At 33.8% G+C, this 8,273-nt stretch overlaps 1 long non-coding RNA gene across 3 annotated transcripts in view; it reads right to left on the reverse strand.

The window, feature by feature from the left end:
• The window catches only part of LOC118747367, a 97,172-nt gene that overhangs the window by 88,165 nt on the left and 734 nt on the right, over positions 1–8,273 (reverse strand). The window contains exon 2 of one of the 3 annotated variants that reach the window (XR_004993949.1): positions 7,044–7,228. This is a non-coding gene — a long non-coding RNA (uncharacterized LOC118747367). Of the gene's footprint in view, positions 1–7,043; positions 8,263–8,273 lie in introns of those variants that run through there. The other 2 variants (XR_004993946.1, XR_004993947.1) reach the window with 2 other exon arrangements.

Raw genomic sequence — 8,273 nt, forward strand, 5'->3', positions numbered from 1 at the left:
TTTTTTTTTTTTGCAAAAACGGTAAATTGCAAATATCTCAAAAACGGTACCATAAAATTAAAAATAACCTTGATTTTCGGAATCAGGGGGTGATTTTACATAAGAATTTCATAACGGCGTCTCTGGTAAATTTTGGCCGTCGACCAGTGTGTTTACCCATCGTCATATTGCATAGAGCAAACCATAAATGTTCGCGTGTTCCGCTACAACCAACAGAAAATTGTATACGAGTGGTACTATGTGCATTAGCGTGGTTCAAAACAAGTAAAGTCGGAATTTTATTGCTCTCAACCCCTAGTATTGTTCTATACCGACAAAAATTTACCCCTATGTTTTTATTATGAAATCAAAACATATTTAGAGGTCGCTCAAAACAAAAAAAAAAACAAATTTTAATAGAAATGGTATATAATTCTCGAAAATTAATATTTTTCGATCACAAAACTCTGGTTCTCTTCTGGAGACTGCCAATAATAGTACCCAATTGTTTATTTAAACATTTTTTTAATACTAAAGATTTATTACTGGTCCCCCCATAGCATTTTCAGGGGTTTTTGGTGGACCTATAAAATATGGTTATTATAAAAAAATGGTTAAATAAACAATTTGGTATTATGAAGAGAAGCAGAGTTTTCCGATCGAAAAAAATCGATTTTCAAGAATTCTATACCAATTCTGCGAAAAGTGGTATTTTTCCATAAAAAAATACATGGAAAACTTTGAGCGACCTCTCAATATTTTTTGATTTCAAAATAAAAAAAAATATTTACTTTTTCATGTGCATTTTTGGAACAGCCTAATGTGCATACAGAGGTTGCATTACAAAACAAATTTGTAGAGTGATAGAAGAATAAATATAAATGGTTTTAGTATTTGAAGTTATGAAGAAAAAAATGAGGCGGAAAGCGTACGTTGCTATTCCTAGTATTTACTTAATGTTTATATTTGATACAATCAATATTGGAGCGCGACGCATAGTTTTTCGGAGTGTCAATTATGTATGTGTTTGATATCTCTGTTGAAGACACCGAAGTATTTATGTATAAATAGCTTGCCACTTTTAACCCTTTGATGGCTCGTTGTGAAACAACTATTCTAGGTTGAGTGGGAGATCATTTCTTAAAAATAAACAGTGCAAAAGCCGCGCCGACAAATCTTCATACGAGGGCATTTTGATAAGTCAGGGATTTCTAATATTTCCCACTTAGAAATTTTTTCGAAATGTACGACTAACACTCTTAGGTATTGGAACAGATTCGACATTTATTTGAAGGAAAAGTGACCGCATTTGGCGAAGACTACGAAATTGCTACCTTACCCATCGTACTATCCAGATTTAACCTCAGTTTCCAAAACGTGAGGAAGTGACTCGTTAGTAAGAGATTCAGGTCGAATGAAGAGGTCTTCATTGAAACAAACGGCTATTTTGGGGGGACCTTGAGAAAACCTAACTATTATTTTGGTTGAAAAAAAATTTTAATATGGTAAAGTAAATGTATTGAGCTAAATTATCAAATTCACCGACTGCAAACTGTCCACCTTTTTCCAAAGTCACAGAAATTACGATTAATTTTTGCTATTTTTGGGGTATTCAAGAGATTTTTAAGATGGTCTTGGGTTTTTTTATTTCTTCGTAACCTTTCTGGATTTTTCGCAAGTTTTCGGGAATATGCGTGTTATTTTCGGGAATTTTTTCTCGACTTATTTGGGATTCTTCCAGACTTTTTCGGATTTTTCTTGGCTTTTCGTGACACTTCGTGTTATTCATGTCGGTACCTTTCCGCATATATTTAAGGACTTTTTGGGATTTTTCGGAACTTTTGGCGATTTTTTTACTTTTTACGATTTTCCGGATTTTCGTTTCAAGGTTCTGGATTTTTTAGAAAGTTCTAAGTCTTCTGTTTTGTTAATTTTCAGAACTTTTCTATATATTTTCGAGATTTCCCGGAAGTTTTTGTGCTTTTCGGGGTTATTAGTGTTTTATTTTTCAAGACTTTTCCGACGTTTTTCTGGACATATTCGAATTTGGAATTTTTTCCAAACTTTTTGGGATACTGCGTGATATTTTTTTGGTGTTTTCCCTTTTTTATTTTCCAAGCTTTTTGGGATTTTTTTTAATATTTCGGGATTCTATGTGTTGCATTTTGGCATCTTTCGGGTTTTAATTATCGGGATTCTTCGTGTTTTACGTTTCGGCGTTTTTCAGGACTTTATCTGGACCTTTTCGGACCACTGTGAACAGTGTTTGTTGTATAGCCAGCTAGACTTTTATAAAAATGTAATAAACATTTAATAAAACTGGTCAAAATATCGCACTCCTATTATTTTTTGGACAACTGCATGTGACAAATTTTGAAATTTTAAAGAAGCAAAACACTTATTAAAATTAAAATTAATGTCGCTTACAGAGCTATTCTAAAAATACTAATACATAGAGTAGAGGTATATCTGAGAGGCAAGTAACAGAATACGTATGAACAAAAAACATTAAATAAATCGAATTATATGTACAGTGAAACCTCGATATAACGAACCTCGATAAAACTATAAACTCATTATAATAAAATTTTTACCGAGTCCGCAAAAAACTCGTTGTTGCGAGTATAAAATATGGAAAAGATGCACATAGAAAACCTTTCGAGGGAAAGCCCTAGAAACCCTGGCTATAACTTCACCGATATATTCTGGGAGATATTTGATTTGTATGACTAAGCCTTGAGCTATGAAGATCTCCGGCTGATGAGGTCATGTCCAAAGCACAGGGTCAAGCACAAGGGTTAAAATGAAAATCAAATTGAAATGCGTTTCACCACTGACAAAAACAATATCCAAGAGCGCTACAACTAAACTACGATCAAACTACTAAATAGAAACCTAAATAGTGCATATGTACATGCTTATAAGTAAATCCAATAAAGACAAGAACACAAATAAATGTACATACATACATATGTGTACGCATAAACAAAATAAAGCAGCTATATATATTTACTCTCAGTTCATTTGAACAATAGTGCATTGACTTATTTATTGATACGCAAAGTAACAGCAATAACCAAAACAACAGCAGCTGTATGTACCAGCAAAGAGTACCTAGAGATGAAATTTTAAAGAAAAAGAATTTAAAAAAAAACACAAATAATAACGTCAAACGCCTCAACAACAAACACAGATACTTTGTATGCTCTGCTACTAGCTGCAGTAAACGCTATTATACACGCATATTATTTTCTACATTTTCTTCATACGTTTTCTTCGGCTTCTCGTATTTGGGCCGCTCTTGATTGAATTAATTTACAAACTCTACAAGAGCACATTCGTCTACAACTGCAATAACAACGAGCTCAATTATAGGAGTAGCAGCAACAACAGCGACTGCAGCGCCAGTGGCGGCAAGAGTATACTAAATAGATACAAAAATAAAATAAAATATAAAAAAGTGACATTATGACACCATTATTATTTGATGCAACGCATTATTAAGTGCTACGTACACAAGTGTTTTGCCTTTATATTTGTGCGATTAAAATGAATTTTTTACAATGCATAGGCTTTATTTATGATTATGTCCGTTGCTACTTGTAAAGATGAGCAGCCAGTGCAATTGCCTCAGCAAACGACAATCAGATAGATGCGCAAGCAGTGGGAACGCCAAAGATTTGTCTAACATCTGCAGTGCAGTCTTTCGCTAATTACTACTAAATTTTCACATACATATTTGTTTATGGTTGTTATCAGTGCGTTGAGCCCTATGTGACAAACTGGATCAGGATATCAGATAAAGAGGTGATGTATTTTCAACTTGCTTTCATCAAATTGTCATACTCCGTCATCTCTCGGCTTCGTCAAGCGCTGGATATTCATAGTAATACTCTAGTAAAGTTAAAGAGAATTCTGAATTCGGAGCATCGTGTTGAAAACCCGAATGTAGCTCTATAATCGTTTAAGAAAAATGCTGTCTTGGAATGAATTCATACGTTATAAGGAAGAAAATGCTCAACACACTCTACAAAAAAAAAAAAATCTTAAAAATCAAAGTTAATTTCAAGGTACTTGAAATTTCCCAAAAATTGTTTTAAAATAGTCCAAACTCATATTGAGACTTATTTAAGCTCATACTTATAGAGAGCACTTTATCATACTAAAATTGAATGGCTTCCAAACTGCATACTTGAAAAAAAAATTATAAAAATTCTTAATAACAAATTTGAAATTTTATGCATTTTTCAAGTTGGATTAATTTTTGTGCACTTTGTGCAATCTTTGAAACGTTTATTTATGTGGTTTCTGTTATAGATTGAACCATGATACAAAAAACGAGGTAGTTCCATTGTCGCGTTGCATTAACAACCTGACAATTAAGCAGATTATGACATTTCGTCCTACTATGTATACCCAATATCTAAAATCATTCAAATTTTGTTAATTCTTGTCTTCTTGTTAATTCTTCTTGGTGTTTTCTTTTCTTCCAAGAAATGTTGCCTTGCCCCGATGCAAAATGTGTTTGATGTTACACTCAACCCTGTAAAAAGGCACGTTTTTGCCTTCTTGTTGTTGTCTAGCGCCCGCATTTCATAATATTGTCGTTTTAAGCAACCATCTCATTTTCAGGACAACTGTCTCCCCTGACAAAGCTTCATAGGGCAGAGAATGTGCTTTTTTTGCCTTACAAGAGTGTGACATTTTAAGAAACGGCCACAAAATTGTATCGCCCTTTGCCTTTAATTTAGAATCGAACAAGAAAAGAGAAAGGTTCAATCAAAAGGCAAAATTTTTTGGTAGAAACGAAATCACCATTATTTAAAAACATCATCAAAAGCGATAAACTGCTGATAAACTTCATAAAATGATAAAATTAACTTTTTTATAAATGAACTGTCAAACTTTGTATGGAAATTTATTTAACCAAAATTTGTCCACTTTATCAAACGATTTTGGTGTATAAACGTATAAATTTCAGCAAAATTCAACCCTGGCAGATTTCCTGGTGATCGATTTTGGTAAGAACACATAAAAAACAAATTAACGTAACTAGCCATATAAGTTAAATAATAAACAATTTTATGCAATTATTTACCAGGGTGCGTTCATGTAAGAATGTGGATAAACTGATAAATTTAGGAATTTATCCCATTAATCACTTTGGCTGCATTTCTTTATTCATTCTGAACGTTTGGAATACATTTTTTGTTTTTTTATTCTTTAGAACGTTCCTGATGATATGTTGACGTATGTATATTTCAAACGCATTCTGTTTATTCCGGCTGTGAAATGGGATTATCCGGAACGTAGTAAGAAACGCAGCCTTTAGATGAGGATCCCTATTTCTTCTTATAGGCGGCATACACGGTGCGTCTACCTCGTGAGGCATTTGTGTACGTGCATGTTGACTCGCTTTTCGACTACATTGAGTCATTCATAGTAATGGCGGAGTCATATCGGTGTAACAAACACATCCCAACCGACTCGCGAGTTAGACGCACCGTGTATGCCGCTTATTATAATTGAAATTTGAACAAGCAAAAGGTATAATAATTTTGGGTTGTGTCCAAGCGCGTAACCCGAGTCCAAAAATGTTGATATGTACGTGTGATCAAACGATAAAACGTTAGTTTAAACTAGAGATTTAAAATTTGTAAAAAAAAAATACTGTGGTCAGCGCAGCCGGTGTTGGGACTGATGAGGGTTATTTTTTCTTCTTATAAAGTTTCGACTGTTCTCTTTCTAATGGATGGTGTTTTATGTGTCACACCCCATCCGCCTCCCCACCACACAACCAAGGCACCAATAAAAAAATTTCCCCTTTTGTTTTTGGGAGAGTGCTAATACTCAATAAGTTGATAATTGTACTTAGTTCTAGTTTGCATACTAACAGAAAATCATCAATTTTTTCACACCCCCTCTAATATTGAACTGTAAAATATATTTATTTTTACCCAAAGGAACAACGATATTATCAAAATATACTTGAAATGGATAATACTCACTTCTCTGAAGGTCAAGAGGCCCATGGGCCCCAAAGTAGATGCCAATTGGACAAAGGGCAATGTGTATTAAATAACACATCGAAAAGTGTAATTTCAGTATCTGTACTATATCATAAACAAACGTGTCCGATATAGAAAACTGTAACAGTGCTGGTAGCTGCATTGCGAAACAATCAGATGACATAAGGACACTAAATTTTTCTTAAATATGTATGTATGTTCACTAAAATTTTATTTATCTAAAAATACCAAAATCTTTATTTTGCTCAAGTGCTTATCAAATTTAATAGAAAATTAAACATTTTTACGATAAAATAATAATGCTTTTTAAAAGTTAATGTTAATACAACCATTCTATTTATAATCCCAAATTTATGATAATATATGTATAAGTACATAAAATCCCCTCCACAAAAAGACTTAAATTGATTATCGCCTGCTTTTTAATCAAACATATGTTTATTGAACTACCTTCTTTTTGTATAATGGATTGAACCTTTATTTTAAATTAAAATTATTACATAAGTTACGAACAATATCGTTTGGAATGTTGTATATTGGCAGCATGTTTACATATCGATGGCTGAGTGGAAGATCGACCTATCTCGGAAGCCAGTTCGAAAACATTCTATCTCAAAAAACTTTTCAAGAACGCCTTATTTCAGAATTCGTTTCAAAACGCCCTATCTCAGCTGCCGATTCAAAAAACGCCCTATAACAGCATATTTTCAATACATTTTGAAGTGAGATAGGGCGTTTTTGAACTGAATTTTGAGATAGGGTGTTTTTCAATAAAATTCTGAAAAAGGGCGTTCTTGAAAAGTTTTTTGAGATAGAGCGTTTTCGAACTGGCAGCCGAGATAGGTCGATCTTCCACTCAGCCATCGATATATGCTATAAAATATAGTGTCTTCCAGGTGCTTCGGGATTAGCAGGTTTTTACAGCAAGTTGTTCCCCGTCGACAGCTTCCAAATGGTTTATTAACGACGAAAACAGCTTTTCCTGTAAAACCTGCAAATCTTGAAATACCTGGAACAAGGTTTTAGTTAACTTACCTAGGATCCACAACAATAAATGTCCTTCAATCAAAAGCTACCAATAGCACAGGAATCCATACCCGTTCACTCGACGTCAATAGAAAATGTACTTTTATTCAAACATAAGGAAATGTATAGTATCTATTTATCTGCTTTTATGAAATTGCGCCATTCAAAGAGCCGAACACTGTTTTAAACTTTCTCTAAAAGGGATGTGTTAAATGATTTTTTGGAGTTAAATGCTAACTATATCTACCAAATAAAAATAACGAAATATTAGAAGACAAAGTCTTTACAAAAATACTTGAATTTCTGCCCAAAGATATGACATTATATAGGTAGGTATCTAAATGCCGGTGCGATTTGCGGCGTCAGAAATTAGCAATTCTCAAGTCCTGCCGAAACTTTGTGTGTAGAAGCAGACAAGCCAACAAGAAAGCGGGAATAGTGTGGTTCGAAACAACAAAAACAAAAATGAACAACAAAGACCTTCTACAGCGTCTAATGGCACAGTTATGCGTACTTGGCATTGCATGAGAGTTGTCAAAAAGGAATTCGTTGAATGAGCTTTACGTGAAGCGGTTACCCAAGGCACAGCGTTACATTCACTTTGTTGTGGCATGCTATGCAGTGCAGTGAGCCATTACCCAACGTACAGCATTTCTACGTAAAAATTATATGCTATGCAGTGCAGTGCAAAGTATGCATAATTGAGTTATAATTCGCAGAATATACATAAGCATGTATGTACGGACATGGAAAATGTATGTACAAATGTACTACATATGTATACGGAGAGGGCAGAAAAGCATTAAAAGTGGGAGTAATGCAAAGAAATGAGCCAAAGGACATCGACAAACGCACACGCATAAAAACGTATAGCAGAAACAAAGTTATGGCCGCTGCAACGGTGGATGTTGTCTGCAAAAGCGCAAATGGGCAGGCGGTGGCTTTTTTTTTTAGTGTTCAGTTAACTGGCTGGCTATATTGGAATTGTTTTCTCTTGGTGAGTTTCTTGTTTTCAGGGCTAAACTATTGAAAACAGATTTGTATTTATTTATTTTTTAACCGGAGGGAAAGTCCAATTTAACTCTTTTTAATTACTTTTTGGTAAATAGAATTCATGTAAAATTTTGCACCACTAAAAAGGGGCGAGACCACACAAACACTTTTTTCAATTCTTTTATTATTTATCTTTTGGTTTTTTTTTACTTTATACTGCGTTTTCATAGCTTTCACACTGCATTG

The sequence above is a fragment of the Rhagoletis pomonella genome, unplaced genomic scaffold (assembly GCF_013731165.1).
Source record: "Rhagoletis pomonella isolate Grant_MI unplaced genomic scaffold, Rhpom_1.0 Rhpom_scaffold_00011, whole genome shotgun sequence".
NCBI classification, from domain to species: domain Eukaryota; kingdom Metazoa; phylum Arthropoda; class Insecta; order Diptera; family Tephritidae; genus Rhagoletis; species Rhagoletis pomonella.